At 38.7% G+C, this 25,165-nt stretch overlaps 1 pseudogene; it reads right to left on the reverse strand.

The window, feature by feature from the left end:
* The window catches only part of LOC149302805 (cortactin-binding protein 2-like), a 90,169-nt pseudogene that overhangs the window by 36,827 nt on the left and 28,177 nt on the right, over nt 1-25,165 (reverse strand).

Consider the following 25,165-nt stretch of genomic DNA (forward strand, 5'->3'; position numbering starts at 1 on the left):
CATGTCTGCATACCTGAGTGAACTAGCATAGTACAAAGTAAGGCTCAAATTCTTTTTTCACTTTAGTTTATTGGTCCTTTTGTGCGTTTATATTATTATAAGGGAGGGAAAGTCCCGCTCAACTTGCATTGGGCTCGTTCATATAGCCTGGCTAATCTCAAGCGGCATCAAATCAAACACCTCTGCCATATTCCTGTTTAACCATATTCCCCTGCGGATTTGTTTGTTCAGTTTACCTTTTGCTCGCAGCAGGTAAACTCTAGTTATCTCAGCTCTTCAGAGCCAATAAAGCTTTCAGGGTTTCTTGATCTCTCTACTTTAGCGAAGGTACAGATGATTTTATTTCTCTAGGCTTTACTTCAGAGATAGATTAAGACTTGACCATGTGAGGCATTGTAAAGTGGTAACAAGCTTAATAACTAACAAACATTAGTAACCAAACCATCACTTTTTTACATAGAGTCAAGCCTTAACTCTTTAAACTGGGAGAGCATGTGTAGGCTTGAGCCTAGCTCAACCAGAACCATCAAAGTGGGGCAGTGAAAGCCAAAACTTAGACTGATAAAATGCCCTAAATCACCTAAAGTATTTTCATCCTCACATGCTTCACATATGAACTTCCAGTATCACTCTGGGGAACCTAGATTGGAAGACTTGTGTAGCTCTTTTGTTCCAAGTTTTGTACGATAATATCTGTACCCTCTAGAAATGTCTATCGCTTTGCTACCTCTCTGCTTTTTATATAATGAATAATTATATATTAATAATTATTGAATGTATATGTATATATTTATGGTGTTTAATATTGTGGAGCGCTCAGAACACCACCATCCTTGACACTAGACCTATGTTAGTCCTGACACTGGCTTTCAAAAACAGTAAAAAAATAAAAATACAAAAAAAACCGATTCCAATAAAACTATTCTAAAGAATTAATGAGTAACACATTATTCAAAAAGGGGAGACTAGGTTGAACCATTTGGATCTTTTTTAGCCAGCATAAACTATGCATTGATTTAGTTCAGCAAATGCTAACTCTATGTCCTCTATACATCTTTTGGAAACACGCTTTATGCAACTGGTTCCGTTTAAGATAGAGTCAGAATTAGCTAGGATAACAAAATTTCACACTTATGCTGCTATAAAGGTTGCTTATGAGGTAGGTGTTTTTACAGTGTTTCTGTGGCATCACAAAATGTGTCATATATGAAAACCTTGTGGCTTGGAATAAGTTTTACTCTTATATGGGATATTTAACTTTAGCTCAGTAAAGCAACTGCTAACAGTTCACTGATATTTAAAGGTTGCATAGGGAGAGTTTTAATGTCATGCAAAAAACCATGTTTTGGATTTAGTTTCTTCAAAGTTCTCTGTTGAAGGACATCATTCCTTCCACTATGACTGTGCCCCATCAGTATGCATGGATCATAACTGGCATCACAAACCTTGTGGTTTGCTCACATAAACAGTGGTTCCATCTCATTAACGTCATTATGGATCACAAAAGGTCAACCCTGGCAAAGTTTTACTGCAAGAGGGACATTAAACAGGGCCAGCCCAGATCTTGTGAGAGAAGCTCATCTCTCCTGCTAACAACCACTTTATTAAGTAAACCCACTTGCGCTCCCTAAACCAACAAGCAGGGTACAGTGATGACGAATAACAGTGCAAGTAGATACGATACCCTTTATGAAAATCCCTACTTGTTTACACTGGGATGTCAGTACATATGTTAATACGAGCTTCACCACCTTTCCAGCTGAGACACCAGGAGGGTATAAGGGAGAGAAACATTGATCATGCACGCTTGTATATGTATATTTCTAGCTGCAGAGACAAAATACAGTATATCCACATATTTAAATAATTACTTTAATAGAACTATTCTCCATTTAAAAGCATGCAGGATAATGTCAAGTTATCCCTCAGGCCATTGGATTAGTGGTTAACATGAGTTACTGTTGTCATGCAAGATCTGCAAAGAGCAGGGTTCATTTCAGGTAACATTCGACGGAGATAAATCAGTGGGCTTCTTTATGCGTAGAACACACATAACAATGTGTTTATAGTTTACTGGGCTAAATAAAAAAATAAAGCAGTAATTGAGTTCTCTCTGATGTTCTTGCAAAACACAGCGCTGCCTATAATCAGGTGTTTTACACAATTATAGCCATTGTGCGGTATTATTACAGTAAATCATCTCCCAGCCTCAATGCTCGTCATGCTTCTGCTATTGCTACTTATCTTTCAAGTTAACAAATCGCAGACTTGCAGCCCCACCACCTGCTGAACAGATTTGAAGTCCTTCTGTGCTTGTAAAATTTGCACCCTCTCATCTAAGCACTGGCAGGCTTCAGCATAGTCTGGACTCAAAAGGGAATTTGTTAAGCGATCACGTCTCCTGCTACATTTCAAGTACAAAAATTTCAGGAATACGTAAAATAGCATTGGGATCTAAATAAAGTCATCCAGAATCTATGAACAACAAGGGTCATAAAGGGTCAGCGTTTGATGTCGGCTACATGTCATGTGGGAGCTATAAATGGCACTGATGAAAGCAGACATGCTCCAACCGGATTTTTGATTTATACATTTGCTAGCAAATTTACTCCACACAATCACATAATACCACATAATCTTAAAGTGGCAAGTTCATTAAGGAATATGCAACATTAGATTTGGATTAAATACACAGACACATTTTTAATATATATTGTTGGATTCATTTTGGTATTGTTAAAATATAGCAGAGTAGCTTTGAAATACGGAAAAATAACGGTGGGTTCTGAATCTGTCTGGCTCATAGGATCGACATATATTTGTCCAATGAAATATTAGTGAAAATCATTTGCATAAAAGGGGTTTCTACACACAAGTTGACCACTTAAAGTGTTATCACCATAGCAACTGTTCCTGCTGATACAGATTTGAATATTCCGTTGGTTGCCACGGTGATGCGGCCGCTTGTAAATGTTGCACCCCTTTTATATGAAAACACTGCTGGGTTATTTTTCATTAGTGTATGATATATGGGATAACAGTGACTCTTTAAACACAATTAACCCAAATATTGATGGACATTTCTGTATGGCGTGCAGGAAAGAAAAAATACTTATTTTATTTTTATTTTTAAATTAAAAGCGACTCCCAATGCTTTGAATATTTTCTACATGTTTAGCAGTTTTGTAATCAAAAATGTAAAAAAAAATATTTCATTATGGTTTTAAAACCTGCTATGATGCATGCAAATAAGAACAAGGCCCTTTTCTCCTTTAATAGCAGTATGTCTTGTCTCTGTTTCTTCGTGTTATTGTTAATATGCATGTACTCTTAATTGTAACAGCACTAGGTAATCTCCTGGTGTTAGATGAATAACAAATAATAATAACTGTGACAATAGCAATATTACATTAGAAATCCACTTCATAATGAAGCAGTGATCCGAACTTATTTTACCTGAAATCATGGTTATTTTTTCCTGCTTTCGTTGTCAATGCAATCAAACTGATTGGAAATAAAAAATCCCAAGCTATGGGTAGTTCAGTAAAGAAATTCACTGTTGGTAAAAGTTGTATAGATGTAATGGATGATCATTTCTCTATCTGCCTTCTTTTGTCCACAATCCACAATAAAAACAGATTAAAAAAAAAAAGTTGTATAGATGGCAGTCCTGCTTTAAAATGTGCCACAAGTGAAAAACACTGAATAATCAAAGTAACCTATCAAATGTTCCCCATATGTTCCATGCAATTGTACGTACACAATTCTTCATTTTGGGGCCCGAAATTTGAAAAAAATATATTACATTAAGTTATTGAACTGGCTGCCTGGGTATGATATGAGTGTGATTGATGTTAGCTGCTAGCAATTGTTAGCAATCACACACCTATCATGCTCAGGCAGCCAGTACATGCACATCACTTTCAGCCTCCCTGTGCCCCCTACACACGCATCCATGCTATCACACACACACATATGTTCATTCATTTACTCCCCCACCCTTAGATGAACTGCAGATCTTCTGGTGCCGCTCGCAGACTTCCATGGGGGCCGCTGTTTCCCTCTGCGTTGCTCGGACAGGAACGGAGCAGAGTAATGTGATGTGATGTACATTCATGTGACTCCACTGGGTTCTTGTGCCGCCTCGACGGATCAAGAGACGCTGCTGAGCAACACAGAGGTAAGCAGCAGGTCCCCTTTCCAGTATTTTTTTTTAATCTACCACCACTGTTTTTAGACCCAAAATTTTTCTTAAATGTATGCGTCTTATACATGGGGAAATACGGTAATTCATTTGTTGCTATCCCAGGATGTAAATTTCTAGAATAGCTATCACTCATTTGTATTGGGATAAAGCATCCCATGTGTATCTTTTTAGATATATAAAATGACAGAATCCTACTTTAATAAAGTGCTTTATCAGGACAGCTAGTGACATTAGCGCAATCCTGAAAACAGTAAGAAAAATGTGTTCTTGGCATGTCTGGAGTTGTTTGGAGGACGGAGGATAAGGAAGTCACTAATACTAGATTAAGTTTCCAGGATTACCGTACTTGCTTGATTATAAGACGAGGTTTTTTTCAGAGCAAATGCTCTGAAAAATACCCCTCGTCTTCTAATCGGGGTCGTCTTCTAATCAGACCTCAAATAGAGTCTGATTAGGAGACTAAGATCCAGATCCCCCGCACCGCTGCAGGGGACCTGGATCCTCCTGTCTCACCCCCCCCCCAACATACACACTTACCGGTGCTTCCTGCTGTATTGCCGGGGCAGCGGGTTGACGTCTACGCGATCCGCGTAGACAACGTCCGCTGCAGCCGGAAGGAGGTGTGGCTAGCAGCGGGGGTTGTCTGCGTCCGTCGCGTAGACCTTCCCCGACTGTCAGAGATCTCTGATCTCTGACAGCCGGGGAAAGTATACGCGACGGACGCATACAAACCCCGCTGCCAACTCCACCTCCTTCCGGCTGCAGCAGAAGGCGACGTCAACCTGCTGCCCCGGCTGGAAGCACCGGTAAGAGAGGGCTGAGAGGGGAGAGAGGAGAGAGGAGAGGGGAGGGGAGGGGAGGGGGGGGAGAGAGTGTGTGTGTGTGTGTTAGTTAAATGGGGGCATAGGGCATTTCTGGAGTGGCGTTAAGGGGGCATTTAATAGAGCACTCTGCCTCCTGAAATGCCTTATACCTCCCTATATGCCACTCTGCCCCATAATATGCCTTTTAACCCCCTAAATGCCAGAGTGGCATATAGGGGTATAAGGCATTTCTGGAGGCAGAGTGCTCTATACAATGCCTTTTAACTCCCTTAATGCCACTCTGCCTCCTGAAATGCCTTATACCTCCCTATATGCCACTCTGCCCCATAATATGCATTTTAACCCCCTAAATGCCAGAATGGGATATAGGGGTATAAGGCATTTCTGGAGGCAGAGTGGCATATAGGGGGTCAAAAGGCATACCATGGGGCACAGTGGCATATAGAGGGTTAAAAGGCATATCATGGGCCACAGTGCCATATTGGTGTGGCAAGCCTGGGGGCAGATGTGCGTAACTGGGGGACAGGCTGGAAAATACAAGAAATAAAAACAAAAAAAATATTTTTCTCAATCATAGCTTTTATTAAAAAAAATAGTTTACATGAATTAACATTTACTGGTAAAACTTTTTTCCTTTAGGGTCGTCTTATATTCAGGCTTTTTCTTTTTTCCTAAGTTAATATTCAGATTTTGGGGGGTCGTCTTATAATCAGGGTCGTCTTATAATCGAGCAAATACGGTACTCTTGGACACAAGTGCTTTATTTCCTTAACAAAAGAAACTGATCCATCTCCCAAGGGCATCATTCTCAAGTGAAGAATTAACAGTACTAACATTAACATTTAGTATTTTCTGTATACCTCCAAGGCCTAAAAAGGTTTCCAATAAAGCAGTAGGTTCAGGTTTATGGCTAGGCATGTGCCACAACTACGGAATGTTAAATTCTACTGTACATGCTTTGCAATTTCCAACCCCATACCATAACGCTCACATAAATTCCCATATAAAAACAGATTATGCAATGTTAACATTTCTTTTGAAAAATCTTAAGTTAAATGGTTCTTTTCACTAAAGCAGAAGTATGCAGGACTGTTGATTTTTAAACCTACCAACCTCACAAATCATTATAAATTCTAACCTCGGTGAGCTTCTCTTGCACTGATGTATGGTGGAGTCAGTAAGATTTCTGGAAAGTCACAACATTGATTAAACTATATATTATGTTGCTCCAAATCCAGCTGAAATAAATAAACCCCACTGATTTCTGAGGTCAAGGGTTAAACATATAGCAGCATGCAACTAACCTAATCATCCCGGTTAGCACATTGTGTATGTTGAGGTATCCGTATATGTAGCACTTACAACAAACGTCCAATTTGCTATAGCGTAGGACTATTCTACTCCCTTCAATGCTAGCTTTTTACTGGGAGGATTAGTCCTTGATTCCTATCCTAACTCTGCCTTGCTATTCTAATTGTATATGTGTAGTGGACTTGTGTAGTGGTACACAGTCTGAAAATATTGCGCTTTTCTGTAAAAAAATGTTATAACATTCCATTTGTTGGTTTTTACCAAATAAAATCTATGGTGCAACACAGGGGTCTGCAACAGAGGCAAATATTGTGTTTGAAATAAGCATCAACTTTTCCATATAATATTCTCTTTTTTGAGAAGTTTGAGATGCATATTTCTTATGTATTAACATCTTCTTTTTCCATCTACTTCTTGACAAGTAGTTCTTACTGAAGGAACCTTGATAATGCCAAATTAGTTTGCTAATCCAGGAGAAGTAAATCCAGAGAGACCTAAAATGTAGGTCACATACTAAGCAGAAGAACAGAACCCCAGAAGCAGGCCTGAGGCACATCAACACCGACACAAGTCAGGAACTGCCTGAAAATTAGCATGCATGAAGAAGCAAAGTTATTACCTTAAAGAGATGCTATCATGTGAATAAATCTGGTGAAATTGGAACAGACTGTTACCTTCTGCAGAAGTTGCAGTTTGCCACCTTCTAGTTAGTGCATACATTCTTCCTTTTTACTGATAGAAAACCAACATATAGTAAGATGACCTGCAGGTTTCTAATACACAAACTCACTTGGAGCTGACTCCTCTAACCTCAAATATGAGGTAATTTAAAATTGATACATTAAAAAGTTTCATCAGATTTTATTGTTTTGTTAGAAAATAACCATGTACATGGTTTACTGGAGGTTCCGAGTCTGCTGACATTTTCATTAATGTTTAATCTATACAATAAATGACATATAAAAGACCACAGCAAGGAATAGATGATGACCGTCTTATCCTTTCTAACATGGGATGCGGTATTCTTAAAACAGAAAACAAGTGAAACATGCATAGACGTGAAAGAGCATAAGATCTCATTTCTACAGTTATGACCTAACATGACAAGTCTGTGGGGCTTACTCTCAACCTTGGAGTAGCATGACTGTCCCGATGCGGATCCCTTTGCCTCACACGGATCTCACTGTGCCTAAGAGAGATACCAACTGCACTTAACTGACAAGGCCTGTGAATGCTGAAACATACATGCGGTGGTGGCAGATTCTGTCATACACATTACATATGTCTGACATTTTGAGCCAGAACTGCCCTTACGGTTGAATTCAGTCTGATATGTTGATGGAGATATGTAATGGCACAAATTTGCAACTAGCAGCTATTAATTGTTGTCCTTTTTCAGTGGAGCTGGTACTTATATGCCATTCTTAGTACTGACAGACACATTGTATTTAGATACTGTAGACAGTACAGGGCAAAAAGTTGAAAACTGCTCCCATGGAAGTTACCATGGAAACCTCACATGTTCATCTGCTTCCGAGGCAACTCCTGATAACAGGGGAGCAAAGATTAGTGTTGATGGGATTACGCAAGCAACGTTTTTGCGCGGGGGGGGGGGAATCCAAGCAGTGGAAATCACTATTTTCTGCCATTTTGTGCACATTTTAGTCAAATCTTTTCATCAAGCTGTAACTGTAGTCTGCTTCATAAATACTTGACCTATTTATAAAGGCGTTTAGCTACAGTAGTTTAACTGAAACGTAGTATAGAAAAGAGTCACCGTCATTGTGGTTAATGGTTACCAGGAAAAGATCTTCAGTGGGATGACAAAAAAGATATGTTCTCCTAACACTGATCAATGATTAATGAATTCCTTGCATTAGTAACTGTAATCCAAGCCCACCATTTTCTTTTCAGAGCATGCAATATTTATTAGTTTTGCACAAAATCATGAATCTTAGCAAAAAGTAGTTAAATACGAACAAAGATCTAATTATCTGTATTTGGAAGGATGAGTTAAAAGTCTATTTGAAAGTTCCACATCATCTCAAATAACATCCTCTATTCCTTTTCTTTACTCGTTTCTTTATGAAATTGGTTAATAAAAAAAAAGGAGTTTGTTATGCAAAGTTCAGTCAAATTATATAAAATCATTGATATGGAGTAACAAGTATCAAAGATTTGCCTAGAAAATTTTCTTGTTAGCCTCACCCTGAGGAAGGGACAGCTTACAATTTCAAAATGATTGTCATGTCAAAAAAAATTCCTTTCATTACCATAAATATAGTTTAGACCACCACCATAATATAGAAAATGTATCAATTTAACAAAAAAATGTTAAAGGGACAGTCTCCAGCCATCATATGCACTTACAGAATAAATATGTGACCATTGTATTTTGCATATCATTTGGAAACACATTCTGGATGTGACTGCTTTTGGATGACATTGCCACAAAACAAATACATAGAGTATTCAGATTTGCTGCGAACAGAAACCAAACCAACAATTTCCACTCAATGATCGCCACACAATGAAAACAGAAGAACTTACCCTCAAGGCTTCTATCACAAGGTCCCTTGCTTCCAATTCTCCTTCCAGTATACTTAAAAGGAATCGTAGTTCTGGCTTGCTCAAATTTTCCACATTAAAGTCTTTTTTCTATAAAGTAAGAAAATAACATCAGCTGAGTAGATGTTCTAAATCTGTATGTTAAATACAATTTGTAAACACATTATGGCATCATTACTAATTCCTATACATGTTTTTGGGGGTTTGTGCAATAAGACGTTTACAGAACCAGTGTTTGCTAATTTATTGTGTTTATGGCATGATCTTCTATGAAATATACCAGTGAGTAGTCACAAGATTTGCCTTTAGCTTTGGTATACATACATACTCGTATATAATCTGAATAGTTCTGTAACTATACAAAGTGTGTATATATAATACATATTATATACACAAAACACACACACACAGCACCTTGCAAAAGTAATCCAACCCTTTACTAGGCATTTCATTTTACTGGATTACAAATGGTACATTAACAAAAATTCTATTTTGTAAGTCAAGTTAATAGGTAGTGTTTCCACTTCCCAGTTATCGATCCAACTGTGCTCACCGGCATAGCAAAACGTCATCATCATTATTATTTAGTGCCCTTTTCCTATATATATATATATATATATATATATATATATATATATATATATATATATATATATATATATATACATATATATATATACATATATATATACACAAAACACACATTATATATATGTATGTGTTTTTTTTGTTAATTGGCTGACGTTTAAATATTGACTTAGTTGTCTCACTATAATCCTCACGATGATACATAACAGTACATTCTTCATACTTTACATACCCTCTAAACTTAAATATTGGCTGCATTCCCAAGACTAGCTATGACCATCTATGCAAACTGCTTAGTGTTTCATTTGCTAGTGATATTAGCCAGCCGTGGGTTTGTTCCAAATAGCTGTGGGATCACAATAGAAGCAGTTAATCAGTAACCGAGAACCTCCATTGATTGCCAAGTTATATCCATGGCAAAACATTGAATATTTATTATTCAAAAGATCAATTCAGTTAATGAAACTTCACATACAAAAATTACGCTGTGCTACATGTAAATACATGTGTTTCACTGCAATGTGACCAATATTTTAGCATCAGCGGACAATAATGTTCTCTGCCACTCACCAAATGTCACGATATATTACAAATACAAATGTTTTTGTTTAAACGAGTGCGGATGACGGACCAAAAGTGACCTTTCTCAGAAATCTTTGGAAATATTTCAGATCTGCAAAAAGATTTGTTAACAAATTTACTTTGTTTCCATTTTCTTACTGTATCATATTTCTTCACCACAAAATATGAGAATTAAAAAAAGGGGAAAAAGTTCACCCTCGCTGTACTATGGAAAGCTGCAATTCATAAATCAAGCTTCCTTTCCTGGCTTTAGTACAAAGGAACTGAAAGGTAAAGGAGCAACACATGCATTTTAAAAAAGGTACTGTATATTACTCCTGAAGTATAGCCAAAACAATATTTTCTTTTAAAAAAAACCAAAAAAACTATAATGTGTATCCCCAGTTCCATAGGTTTACAATTTTCATATTGTATATGGTCAGCAAAATAACTAGAAGCCCCATTTGCCTTGGACCGGCAGCACTGAGAACAAATATTTCTTAAGGGACTTTTTGTAGGTTGTTAGGAAACTGCATGTAGAACAATGTATACAACGAATGCCAATTATAACAGTATGAATTGGCCATAGGACAGTGATATCATAGTGCAAATGTCTGACTTGGGGAAATGGTGAAACTGCCCAGGACAAATTTTAATCTCAGCACAGTTTAAACACAGCAGCGGATTTACATCTCATGCATCACTTGGCTCCCCTGACCCCATCCCTGTAATTAAAATGCAAAAATCCATGTTGGCAGAAAGTATAATATCCATGCCTTATGTGCATTTAAAACTAAGGATTTTTAAAAAGCCTATTTGTTACACAAACGTGTCTTTTAAAACGCTTAAGTTAAGGGTCTATTTCCAGTGTAGCAGCAGAATGTTATTTATACATGTGTTTTCTGCAAGACCTTATTTTGTCTTTACTTTAAAGTGCTATACATTTCACTGTATCTGCTGGTAGAGAGAGTTGATTGCAAGCTATGCTCATTGTAGAATATTTTATTTCATGCTGTGATCAATATAAGTCCCTTGTTTGTTTCAACCTAAGATTGAAGTTTTTTTATGTGGAAGGGAAATAAGATGCACATCCTTGAAATCTTACAGCTTTGTTGCACATGCTGACCTGCTTTACCCGTTTAAGTCTTGCTACAGCATTGTATCCACAGGAATGGTTTTCCAGCGGTTTCTAAAATCCTGCAAAAACAGGACAGCATCCTTGGCTATGTCATATTTAGAGCTTTAACATCCAACGTGTTCATACCCATATTGGCTTCTATTACCCTGGGATCTACAATCCTCACTTTACCTATCAGCTGCAAACACAAGTATGTTTCTTAGTAGTATAACACAGCCCTTGGTTCTCCAGTTGGGCAAAAGGATGCTGATTAGGCTTAACTGAGGAAGGTCCTACTCGGTTCAATCAGGGGCTCGTCTACTATCGATCCAGTCTTTACTAACCATGCTATTTTCTGGTGCGCTTTGTCTTCTTACTGTACAACACCACATATTGTACTAATAAATAAGTACTAAAAACTAACAAAACTCCCCCACAGTGCTGATCATTAAGTTTCATGGGTATTGTTCTTGGACAAGAGGCAAGGAGCTGATCCCCATTCTTGAGGGACAATACAAATACATGAATAGAAGTCCTGTAGAGCTGTTACTTCCTTTGCTTCCTTTCAATACCTGACAAGAATAAAAAAAAATGCATTGTTCTGAGCTATGGGGAAGCAGGTAATTCAAATATGTTTTACACAATCAGTGTAAAAACACATCACCTATGCTGGTTTGTTATGTTTATCTTGTCCTTACAAACATATTGGCAGAAAATGTACCGTATTGGCTCGAATATAGGCCGCACTTTTTTCCACCACTTTAAGTCTTTAAAGTGGGGGTGCGGCCTATATTCGGGGTCTAGCGCCCGACGCCCGGGACATGCAGTCCCGGGCGCCGGGCAGGGTTAGGATACAGATCCCCCGCAGCGGTGCAGGGGTCCTGCATCCTACTCCCCGATACGCTTAGGCAGCCTCCCCTGCCAGCACTTTCCCCACGGGGGGGGGGGGGGGGTGCCGGCACGGGAGGTTGTCTAAGCGCATCGTGCGGATGGTCACCGGCTGCGGAGGTTGTTTACCCGCATCACCGCAACCGAGTGCCGGCACCGGAAGTTGTGTACGCGTATTGCGTAGATGTCCCCCGCCGGCCCCGCAAGACACCCGGGAGTCTCCTCTGGTAAGTCGGGGGGGGCAGAGTGGCAGCATATCTCGGGGGGGGGGACAGTGGCAGCATATCTCGAGGGGGCAGGAGGACAGTGGCAGCATATCTCGAGGGGGGAGGAGGACAGTGGTAGCATATCTCGGGGGGGAGGACAGTGGTAGCATATCTCGGGGTGGGGAGACAGAGGGGCAGCATGTTTTTTTTGGTGCTTTTTTAAAGAAAAACTTTTTCTTTAAAAAAGCACCAAACTTTTAGGGTGCGGCCTATATCCGAGCCAATACGGTATATGCTAGTGCTTTACTTGTAATTGGTAGGGATTACTCGGTGGTAGAGACAGGGTTTTTTTGTGAAACTACAACCACTATTTACATTATTAATATTTTTATTAAGAAATAAAAAGTGATAGAAAATGCAGCACACAGAGCACACTTCACAGACTAATAAACAAACGTGGTTTGTTATTCTAGCAGAAACCCAGAAATCTGAATTCTCTGTACACTCCATGGGGTTTAGCACCCTACCAACCTCATTATGGTGTCCAGAGAAGGCTCTGAATTGTTTGAGAGTCTCACTTGGGATAAAAAGCAATGCAATCCCATTGATTCAGTAAGCAATATGTGAAAAATTAGATAGAACAAACTTGGGGTACTTTGACATAGTGGCGGGGTAAGCAATATTTGGCCATATAGTGCGACAAAATCACTGGGTGTGCGCTGAATTCTTCCTTTGTTTAATAACTAAACTCTGTTGACTAGTAAATACATGTCCTATTGGAGGGTAAATAAATGGACAACATGAAACTCTATGTGGATTGGCAAGCCCATTAAAGTACCGTGTGAAGTGCTTTTTTCCCAGGGTATTTCAGATTAGACAATTATCAGTAATCATACATGTATGAACTGAACTTTCCAGTCTTCAAAAATACTAGGTAACCTGTTTGTTGAATCATTTTTAGCCTTTAGATTGTGGCTTGACAGCAGGGTCTTCTTTACCTAATGTAGCACTTTGTCTTACTCTAGTTTTGTCATACCTTTTGAATGTATGTACTGTAAGAAGCGCTACATAAATTGTTGGCGCTATACTAAAAACTAATAATACATGAGAAAATCGCATTACCATTTGAGATTCAACAAATGGGTTTTTGATGACAAAGGGGAATTCAGTTCAGGATTTTAAAAGAGGCATAAACACTTTGAAAGGGCAGCCAATTGAATTTCCTTCCAATTTAACTAAACAGGCATGGATCCACACTTTTGCAAAAACTGGAAAATTATAGAATGGCATACGGTTGTAAAAGAAGGATGTTAAGAAACAATCAACGAGTCTCATTGCTTTTTTTTTTTACGGACAAAGAAAAAAAAAATCTCTCATTTAAGTGGTATAGCCAGGAGAGGATAAGAACAAAGCCAAAGTCATAGCTGTCATTTTAGAAGACTGCAAACTGTTATAGGTGTTACATCATCAGATGACTGAGCTAACATTGAATCTATTGTGGTGACTGAATTGGAAAAAAAAATAACTAATTCAGTTTAAGAAAATTTTTTTAAATCTGAATAAATAACTTACAGAGGTGAATTAAACAAATATTATTTTAGACTCAAGAAAAAATATATTTAATATAGGAACCGCTATGTTTCTAAATCCCATGTCTAGTCTCCAGAGGAGATTTTAAAAACATATTTTTAAAGAAAAAAATGGATGGACTTCCAGACCAAGTGAATATTTGTGATATGGAAGAGGGTCAGCTTTATATGCCTCACTCAATTAACCTTAAATAGGGTGCTCAAACTAAATATAGAGGAAGGCCTTATTCTCCAATCTAGGTGTCACTTTTTTTGTCAAACAAAAGTTATGCCAGTGTTAAAAGTGGTTGGCAGTAGCAAAGCAGGCCTGAAAGTTAAAAACAGGGGCACATGCCACTATGACACACCATGGGAGGTGTGGAAAAATAGGGTAACTTAGCAAACATAAAATGGCCAGACTTTCAGATCAAGTGTGATAAGAACTTGAACCCTATGAACCCTTACTAATGAGCATTCCAGATCACAGATTCCAGAAAGGTGAAAGTTTAAACTAAATATCTCTACAATAAATGCACGGATTCACAAACAAAAGGTACTTGATAAATGAGTTTGCTTATGATAAAAACAGTGACTTCAAAGGGTCAGCTGTAAGATTTCCTGATTCTCGGTTAACATTAATACATTTATTTGTATTACATTTTTTTTTCTGTAGAAACATGACACATTTACAATACTAGGACCTTTCAGGGAGATTGCACACATTTAAAAAAAATACAGGATGGCACAAGAACCATGGCTTTACAATTATTCTAATTAATATTAATAATGAATCAATATGATTAATATTATAATTACATTGTATTTATTAAGTGCCAACAAATTACATGCCGCTGCACAAATTAAACAGGGCAGTTACCACATAACAAATATACATTAACCCATACAGACACCCTGTCTGTGAGCTTGCAGTTCTTGCTTTATGGAACTTTTATACAAAGTTCCTGGCAGGAATGGTGGGCTTTTGTTGGCCCCACTCATGAGTTTACAATCTAGGGGACTGTGTTGTAAATTATGCTACAGGCTCTCTGCTATAAACACGTTAGTACTAAATGTGTATGTGCTTCACATCCAAAAGGGTTAATAATATTGCTTGGCCACATTGTGTTTTATATTTTCTGCCTCAACTGGCACAGAGACACACCATAAGTATCATGTATCTGCACTAATAATTACCAATAAATCTTTTTAATCCTATGTTTGCTTAAGGAAGGTCTATAGTACATGGTGATTTTCCTGGACTGAGGTTTTATTTTCAATTTACAGCAGTAGATGATACAACATATTTATGCATAAGGTGTACCTATATTACGATACAGCTGAATGAAGTGAATGGAATTTAAAAAAATAAAAAAGGTTTCAGGCAGCAACATCACATGTGTTTATGGTACTGAATATAGATTGTAGCGCATTCAGTAAAACTGTCATTTCCAGATTTAATCCACGGACATGGTTTTTGTATACATTTGCATATACTAAACTTCCATTCAAACCGTAGCGAAGAATTGTGATTGGGTTTGTGGTTTTTTCGTTTTGTCATTTCCCAAGAATGCTTTTGCAAAGCAGAAATAACCACAACAAAACGTATTCATAACAAACACTGGGTGAACCTAAAATTCCTTTTAAATACAAGGTTACATAGAAACACGGTTTAAAGACATACACGTTGTAAAGGACAACCTGTGCTTATACTGTACACACGAAACTGCTGTTAAGAACCTCTGTCACAACAAGCTAGGGAAAATCAATTGGTAGCCTGCTTCGTCAACAGCCCAGCATTGCTTCTTCTAATATTTGATCCATACATTATTCCCTGAGCTATTTCTAACTTAAATTAAATGTTTTATGTGAAGGCAGGCGCATGTTAAGCTTTAAAGGGAACAGTATTCTGACTCCAAAATATATATTGTAAATGGAGCCCTTGTTCTCACAAGAAAGTGGTTGTGGATGTCTCAAAAGCACAGTAAGCTAGCACTGCAGCGATATTCAATCACAGAAGTCACTTTACAATCCCGATGTGTTGCTAGGCAACATATCCTACAAATTGATAAAGCCCGCAACAGAGGAAGCCCATAGTGAGATCATATGTCAGCTCTTGTACCCAATTCAAGGCACAAAGAATTGCGATTTTATCCAATACATCATACAATAATTTGCTTTCACTAAGCTGAAAGGGAGTATATCATTAAATGTCAATTAACCTTCTCATTTTCCATTGAAAAGGGACTCTCATTAAACAGGTCACCACAGGTCTGACCTCAGCTGAAACTCAAAACCCCAGTACTGGCCAGTTGCTTTCATATGGATAATTCAAAAGATCATCACTAAGAAAACGGAAGCTGGGGAAAGCCACAGACCAAAAAGTGGGTGTTTGCTTTCACCAAGGTCAGGCGTACCCAAGTGCACTCCTCAGAGGAAACCAGATTATATGAATTAAGCAACTTGTCATGTTTGCTACTAGATGTAAGGCAGGTAGGCATGATGATCAAGTGTGACCTGGAATAACAGAGCTGCGTAACTTTGTAGCAGATTGGGAAAGCAGAATACAATTTTACACAAAGTAGAAAACATGGCCACTTCAGGTGTGGTAGGCAAGACAATTTCAGAACATGGCTGGCTTAAAGTGAATTGTAGGCCAAAATAGGTTCATTGTGGGTGATCATCTGTAAAACAAATGCATTCAATTTTTTCACTTAAATATGTAGGACACCCATGGAAGACCTGAAACATTTTCAATACTTAAGATAGCCTGACGACATGAGACAGGAGGAACTCCTTGAGACAGGCAACCTATGGCATTCAGGTTGGACTATGGGTTCCGCTAGACCGCGTATGCTGGGAGCTGTGATAACTGCTGAGATGCTAGCGGTTAAACATCTCTGCTCCAAGCATGTAAATAAAATAAAAAAACACTTATATTATTTTATAGTTCTATACACTAAATAATGCTATGCAATATTGTTTACAGATTAAAATATAAAAAAAAAATATACATAGTAAAAAAGTACGCTAATGGGTAAGGAGGTACTAAATTTCCTGTTGTCTGGAACCGCATGATTATTCTTCCCCTGGTATTAAGTTGCTGATTGTTGTTGATGTTAAACCTGCATGACTTATATAGCGTCAGCCTGCTGCTTTGCATATCATTAATTTTTCTATTGACTGATTGTTTATTTTCCAAGCACCACCTCTGTGCCTCATATGTCTAACAGAATCTGTGGAGCGTATACAGATCGATAGCATAAAGTATTCACAAGGCTGCCAGCTATCAAGTCAATCATCTACAGTTGGAAAAACTGGTAAAGTGCTTAATGATAAGTTAAGGGAAACCAGAAAGCGTGAGGAAATCACATGATACTACAATGAGAAAGCCTTATACATTAAGACACAATATTAATTGCACCTTAGTAGATTCCGTTTTATTCTTTCATCCAAATGTCGTATAAAAAAATAGTACATATACTTTTAAGACGCTTAGTTTCTCCGGCATCATGTCAGCGTCTGCTTGTGTACCATACGGCATTCAAGCAATCCCTGAAAAACTGTGAATGAAAAATAGAAAAATAGCTGTGCTCTCCAAGTGGGGAACCAGCTGCTTCCAGGTACTCCCTTTCTTACTGGCATTAGATTTAATGTTTTATGTACATGCTATTCTCTAAGATTTGTCATTTTCATGCGCCCATTACTGTGGACAGAAGGGTTCAGTAGCTTCACATGTCATTGGTATGTCACAAGGTATGCGCACAAAGGTCATGGAGCAAAAAAGTGTATCCATGGATGCAGCGTCCACGTTAACTAATACATTTCACCCACCAATATTGCAAGCTATACATCTTATAAGAATTGGCTTCAAAACCAAGCATACTAGATCATAAATATCACAGGCACCCTTGGGATGAACTGGAACGGAGATTGCCTCCTGGTCCAACATGAGTGCCTGACCTCACAAACGCTCTACTGGATGAATGGGCAGAAATTCCCACAGAAACACTCCACACAAAACTGTTATAGCTGCAAAGGGGTGACCCACTACATATTAATGTCTATGTATTTAGAATGCAATGTCATTAAACTGTTGGTGTAATGATCAGGTGTCCCAATACTTTTGTCCATATAGTGTATAACATATAATATAATGTAGGTTATTAAGTGATATTCAGCTATAATATGCATTACAATATATATGATGGCCATACTGTGCCTTTAACTGTATTTTGGTCCTGATTGTGCCTAACCTATATCCCCAGATAATCAACCCATAAACAGATGAAACTGGACAGCATCTTCCATGGTCCTAAGCAAGAATAATGAAGCCCCCTGCGCTAGCACACATTCATGTCAGACTGCACATTCAGAACCTGGGTAATGATAATCAGGTTTTTGAAAGGGAAGGGCATGTTGCTTAATGGAAAGGACCTTATGAATTTCCAGTTGCAACGTTGATATCAATGTCTTTCATATATACTAGATGTTTTTATCAAAATTGAATCTGGTGCAGTGTTTAATAAATGGTCTTATTACCATAGCAACCATCTGAATGGTGTAGTAGGGAGATTCCCTTGATTTCTATAGTGAGAAGACCACTTTTCACCGTTTATATTTAACGCCCAGTTAATGAGTTACCTATGGGAACGGTTAATGTATGGCTTTTATTATGAAGCAGTTGTGTTAGTTCTACATGCTGGCAGATCATCAAAGGCATACAATGCTATCCTGTTTCAATAACCTTTTACCAAGTTTATATGAATTAGTTATGCTGAACATCATTTTAAGGTTATTATTACTACTACATTACTAATCTTACTAAACAACTGCAGCAGTCCTCTAATGTACTGGTTTTTAAACCTTACAGAAGAAACAGAACACCCACAAAGAGGTCCGGGCCACTGGGAATTTCTATAACCAAATGAAATATATTAGATTGTTTTTCCTTTAAAGTAAACATTTTTATATTGCATATATGTTAAACAAGCCCTTGCGTCAACAACAAAAAATTTAATAATCACTGTTCTTTTATATAAAAAATGTAAAGTTCTTATTGGTTTTACAGATCCAGTCCAAATATACTATCAATCCCTAGAATGAAGCCAGTACAATGTGATTTAATCAGCATTTGGGAGCTTGTTTGAATTATTTTAACACTGGCTACATCAAAACACAATATAGCATACGGGTCTGATTATAAGCAGCGCCTTCTGCACGGATTTGTTGGTCATTAAGCTATTATGTGACTTATAATTACAGCTTTAGAACTCATACTGGAAATTGATTCTCTTGCCAAACGCATTCAGATTTCAGAACAAGGACAATTTATCTTTCAAAGACTTTGGAGTCCGTACAAACAGTAAATCTATCTAGAGTGTTTTCCTATGCAGTGAACAGTGAGAAACAGCTAAACGCACATGTAAGGGTTAACAGTGTGGTGCTGAAACGGTTAACAGCGCAGCAATGATTGATTTAATGTCTGAATGTCCACTGCATCCTTAATAATCCTGCTGGTAACCGTAAAGCAAAGCATTACTCCCTTGCATTTTAAAATCAACCTCAAGCGTTAATGCTCTCCTATATGGTCTTGCGCGCTCCCAATAGCCCCTGAAGGGAGCTGCCTCGAGCGCGCGCATACAGGCCCAAATTGAACTCGGGCATGCGCACAAGTCCCTGTTTTGCCACGGTCACGCGCAAATCACATAAGGATCCACATTTCGTGTCCGTTTTTGGCAGAGCTCCACTATTTATATCACAACGTACTTGTAATATACGCTATTCAAATGGCGCTCTTTCTACAAAGCTGCAGTGACTGAAACGCCGGAGGCGGCCAATGCAGCTTGACTTATCGCTGCTTATTTTTGGGATGACGGTCTGAAGGAATGAAGGGGGCTAATCCCTTCTGTAAATTACAGTACATGAAAAGAAAACAGAAGAATCGCAGACACAATGGCTGGCGGCTGAAGGAAGAGCTCAGCAATCCCAAGAAAACCCCTCAGCCACCGCATATTTACCCAGCAAGGGCGATTAACCCTTTACAACACCCCTATGCGTCTCGGTGGCTTTGCAAAGAATATACGCTGTCTCTGTTTATGAAATGTCGGGTTAAATAGCAACAGATAATGAAACGGGAGAGCATACGATGCCATTCATTTCCTTGCAAGTGTCACGACAGAGCAGCGATAGATCACACTGCTAAGTGTCCCTACATATTAAAGTCCCGCAGTCACCCCGGATCCCAGGGCTGTGATCTCACATCTGGCTCTGGCTGACATCATTCCCCACCAGACCCCCGGTATTCATTAATATACACCTAACAGTGAGCAGATATAATCTAGCATTCCTATTCTTTGACAGCAGGGACGCGTTATACAGTCCCTGGCACTGACAGAGTTAACCACACAAAGTTCTGTTGTCAGCCCCTGCATTCTGTCACATAGCCAGCGACAAGATTTACAGCCCTGGAGTAAATGTAATAAATAAGCTCTAATAGATCCCGCAACCCTAGCCTAACCTGCTCCAGTGTCAGTGACAGCCAGCGAGCCCAGATCACTGCTGCTTCAGCCCCCCTACCAGGACAGTGTAGATCATGACACAGGTTATCACAGATCCCAACATGATCGCCACAAGGATCCTTACATGATCAGCGTCCTCCTGGCCAGAGGAGAAGGGCTGCTCTCCGCTCTCTCCAACCTTCGCCATCTTCGTGCTGTTGCAGACTGAGGAGTAGGAGAGGACAGCCCCCAGAAGCAGAATACAATTACCCCACTGCCTGCCCACCCGAGCACAGGACACTCCTCCTCCTACCTGCCAATAAATTAACTCTCCCTTTACCTGGACCCCAGTGATCCCCAAGCCGGGACAAAGCCCCCAGACCCCATCTGCCTCTCATCACATCCTATATTCACTGTAATATCATTGACTCTGCACAGCGCTGCTAATCGAATCAAAATCCCACACAACCCTTTCCACACATTCAATTAAATCACACTTCATGACTCTTGTATTAATTAAATCAATGTGAGTCTGTCCTGGAAAATCCCCCTAGCAATATCTGGCAAATATGTTGCCCAGTGACTCATATGCATCAGAAATAAAGGGACAGAAAATAATAAAATATTTGAGGGGAACAGTGGGTATTGGTTGCAGTATAAAGATTCAGGTATGGGGCTGTTAAGACTTAGTGCACTAAATGCTTGGGGGCACTTTGCCACAGGGCAGTAACACCTAAGCAACTTTACTATGTATAGAATGTCCTATGTATAGACCTAAGCAAAAAGACCGACAACAGATGTGGAATTATAAGGACAAACACATCATTTTATTATTATTATTATTTATTGTTTTATATAGTGCCATCAAATTCCGAAGCGCTGTACAATGGGTATACAGGACATAACAAGTAGTATGTTACATTACAAATTGACTAACAGAGACAACAGGTGAGGAGGACCCTGCTCAAAAGAGCTTACAGTCTAGAGGGAGGTTACTGGTATTATTGTTTTTATTATTATTATTATTATTTATATAGCAACAACAATGTATGCAGCGTTTCCTACAATACATATATTCAAGGGGTATGACAAGACTAGAATTGACAGACTAAGACAAACCGATACATTAGGTAAAGAGGGATCTGCTCAAAAGCTTGCGATATATAGGATAGTTTTAATTATGCAACATTTTTAAATCAATAGCAAATTTCATTAAAAACAATGTTTGGGATGATATATGCTTGGTTGTATGACCTCATCCAGGTCCTAGGAAGTTCCAAACCCAATAGACATCTATCTAATGTACCGTGTTTCAGTGAGGCACCAGTGAGGTGGTTATTGGGTTCAGTTGCCAAGAATCCCTTAAAATTATCGGCAAGTGCATTTCTTCTATCATATGTATCTCAAAGAGCCAACCACACAGTTTTCCAGGGTGAATACGAAATTAAATCTGCAAATTGAAACATAATTATCAAATGTCAATACTGGAAACGCGTATCCCCCAAGGGATACAATGAATGTGATAATTTGCATATTTTATCTCCTTTAAACTCCTGGGAGCAGGGCCCTTATTACCTTTTATTTCATGCAATGTTTTACTATCTTGCCAACTCCATTATATTGTGCAGTGCTGTTTGATTTCATAAATAATAATAATAATTGATATCCTGCCAACTGCTACTGTGTTTAATAAGAAATAACAACAGTTCTGAAACATATTCATTGAGTGGGGTAAATAGGATGCCGGATTATTTTTCTAGGGTGGACGGAATTATCAGCCCATCCCTGAAGGAAGCACAGTCATATTGTTTCTAATGGACACAGTAGGCATTTGGTCAGGACCCCACTATCATGAGCAGGCAGAAAGGGACCCTGCAAGTAGAGATCACAATTTTGGCAGGAGTCAGCCAGAGCCTTAAATTGATTGTAAAGATGCATTAGAAAACACGAATAGAGCACAAGCAAAGGGAACGTTCTGTTTTAAATTGTACGGTACGTTGACTGCTCAGCTTTTTCCATAAAAACCTATATGACACATTGTATATTTCGGTGGAGGTAACTAAATTGTTAAAGGGACACTCTAGTCATCATATGCACTTTAATGCATTTGAGAGCTGCGTGGAGTCGTGGACCCTTTCATTTTTGTGGTGGCCCTTTTGCAAATGCCTGCGGGGATTGTCTATTTATCCCTTGCCCCAAGGAGCCATCAGGAGGTATGGTCGGTCGAACACGTTTCCCTGCATATGCAATACTTACCTCCAGTCAGCTCCAGCGCTGACTCAGAGAACGCTGCAGGGAGTCTGATCTATGCTTTTAATGGGAGCCTGCCAAACAGTGGCAATAATCATTGGATAAATGGAGGCGTAAGACATCTACAGCAGCAGGGCTCTTTTTTCCGTTATGGAAAAATACAAATGAAAGTACTCACAGGGAATTTTAATATACATTCATGCATTCTTTATTAGAGGGGGTTCCATTGTCCCTTTACATTTAATAACTCTGTTTGGAGGGTTGTAACTCATCTACCAGCTCCAGTGATCATATGATATTTTAGCTAAGCATTATTGGTTAAAATCTTGAATTCGGTATTTCAGCTTGAGCTTAAAGGTGTTGTCCCACTTAGACAAAACATTAATCGCGCTGTCTAGTATGTTATGCAAATAAGCCTTAGCAGATTTATCAGTTTATTCTTAACACTGAAGATGTCATCAAATAAAGACAACACAGAAACTATCAACAAGCCTTTTCAATTTCTGTGGCAACAACCTGTCAGTGCTTGCTTCCATATCACATGGCAATTTTGTGTTAAGCTTAAGCTTTTTCCCAAATACTGTGTTTATTTAGAAAAAGCATTTCATTGGCTGAGATTCATTAAGACAAAAATGATGTCACTTAATTTGTATGGAAAAACATAAAAACTCTGCTATTGTTAGTAGAAGGGTTATAGATCCAATGGTTATTCCTACTGGCCATGTAGTCGTGAAGGCTTATGTTTCTCATTCTGAGCAAAGTTAGCATGCGTTTATTGTTTTTTGCTGTCATATGAGTAAGTGCAATTAAGGTTATCTTGGAAAGGTTGAGCTCAATAGGCTTAAGTCTTCTTTCCACTTTACTAAGTATATACACTACATGACCAAAAGTATATAGACACCTGACCATCACACCTACATGAGGTTTTTGGACATCCCATTCCAAAACCATAGGCATTAATATGGACCTGACAGCCCCTTTGCCGATATAATAGCCTCCACTCTTCTGGAAAGGCTTTCCATAAGAGTTTGGAGCTTGTCTGCGGAAATTTGTGCCTATCCCACCAAAAGAGAATTTGTCAGGTTATGCATTGGTGTTGGACGAGAAGGCCTGGCTCGCAATTAATGTTCCAATTCATCTGAAAGTGTACAATGGTTTTAAGGTCAGGGCCATCTATAGGGTTCTTCCACACTCATGGCCAGAGGCCATTGGACCTTGATTTGAACACAGTCATGCTTTAACAGGAAAGGGCCTTCCTCAAACTGGTACCACAAAATTTAAAGCATACAATCATCTAAAATATCTTTGTATATCATGGCATTAACATTACCATTCACTGGAACTAGGGGGCATAGCCCAGTGCCTGAAAAACAGCCCCAGACCATTCCCTCCTCCCCAAACTATACAGTAGGCATTATGCATTTCAGTAGGTAGAGTTCTCCTGGCATCCACCAAACCTAAATTTGTCCATCAGACTTACTAATATTAAAATGTAATTCATCACTTCAGATAACATGTTTCCACTGCTCCACAAACTTGTGACTAAGGTGGCATCCTAAGACAGTGCCACGTTGAAAGTCATTGAGCCCCTCAGTACGACCCATTTGACTGCCAATGTTTGTCTATGTGCTTGACTTTATCCTGATTGATTTTGTTATTTACAAACTCAATTAGGTGCGCATGCTTTGCAGTTCCTGAGAGAGATCGTTATTGGTTCATTGCTAACATTTATTTGGCAATTCCACTATAAGAACAATTATAAAGCATTCAGACAATATAAGAGCTTCTGCAACTATAACCTCAAAATTGTCAGCAACAAAGGTAACTAATTCAAGCCATTTCCTTAAAAAGATGGAAAGAAGGCTTGGTATTAGGTTGGATGATCAATGAAGTGGAACATACCCTTAAGACAACAGATAATGGGAAGAGGCAAGAAGCATCTTCACACATATTCAAGAAGAAAAAGGAGATACCTCAGAAACATTTACAGATATCAATGCTAAAGGTGACTTAAAGTTAACGTCTCTGCTTATGTTCCATTCACAAACACTGTGAACAATTAACGGGATTTTAAAATCAAGTCTACCAGTCATTTGGAAATTAAATAAGCTTTGGTTGAGGACTGATATTTTTTCCATTTTTTTTACTCTTTTTTTCTTTTCTGTGAAGAGCCATTGTAAGGAGCACAATTGCACCTAAAGATAATGCTCCAGGCCACTCTAAACACACATCAAACCTGCATTCATGTAAAAGTGGCTTACATTCCTACCAATACCACTTTGCTATTATAACTAATAGATCAATAAGAAATATTGAAATTTAAGACTATGCACAGTGTATGAGCAGCCGTAGAGAAAGCTGCAGGGGCCGTTAGAGGTAAGCAGGGGTGGGCAGGAGGTGGGATGTGTATATATATATGTGTTTGTATGTATGTATGGTGAGCATGCATGTGTACTTGTGTGTGACCGAGCATGCATGTGCAATTGTGTGTGTGAGCATGGGTGTGTGCTTGTGTGTATGTGAGAATGTATGTGTAAGTGGGATGAGATGGAGTGTGTGTTAGTGAGTATGAGTAAGTGT

Source organism: Sceloporus occidentalis, unplaced genomic scaffold, assembly GCF_023333645.1.
Source record: "Sceloporus occidentalis isolate IW3139 unplaced genomic scaffold, rSceOcc1.0.p SCAF_17, whole genome shotgun sequence".
Classification (NCBI taxonomy): domain Eukaryota; kingdom Metazoa; phylum Chordata; class Lepidosauria; order Squamata; family Phrynosomatidae; genus Sceloporus; species Sceloporus occidentalis.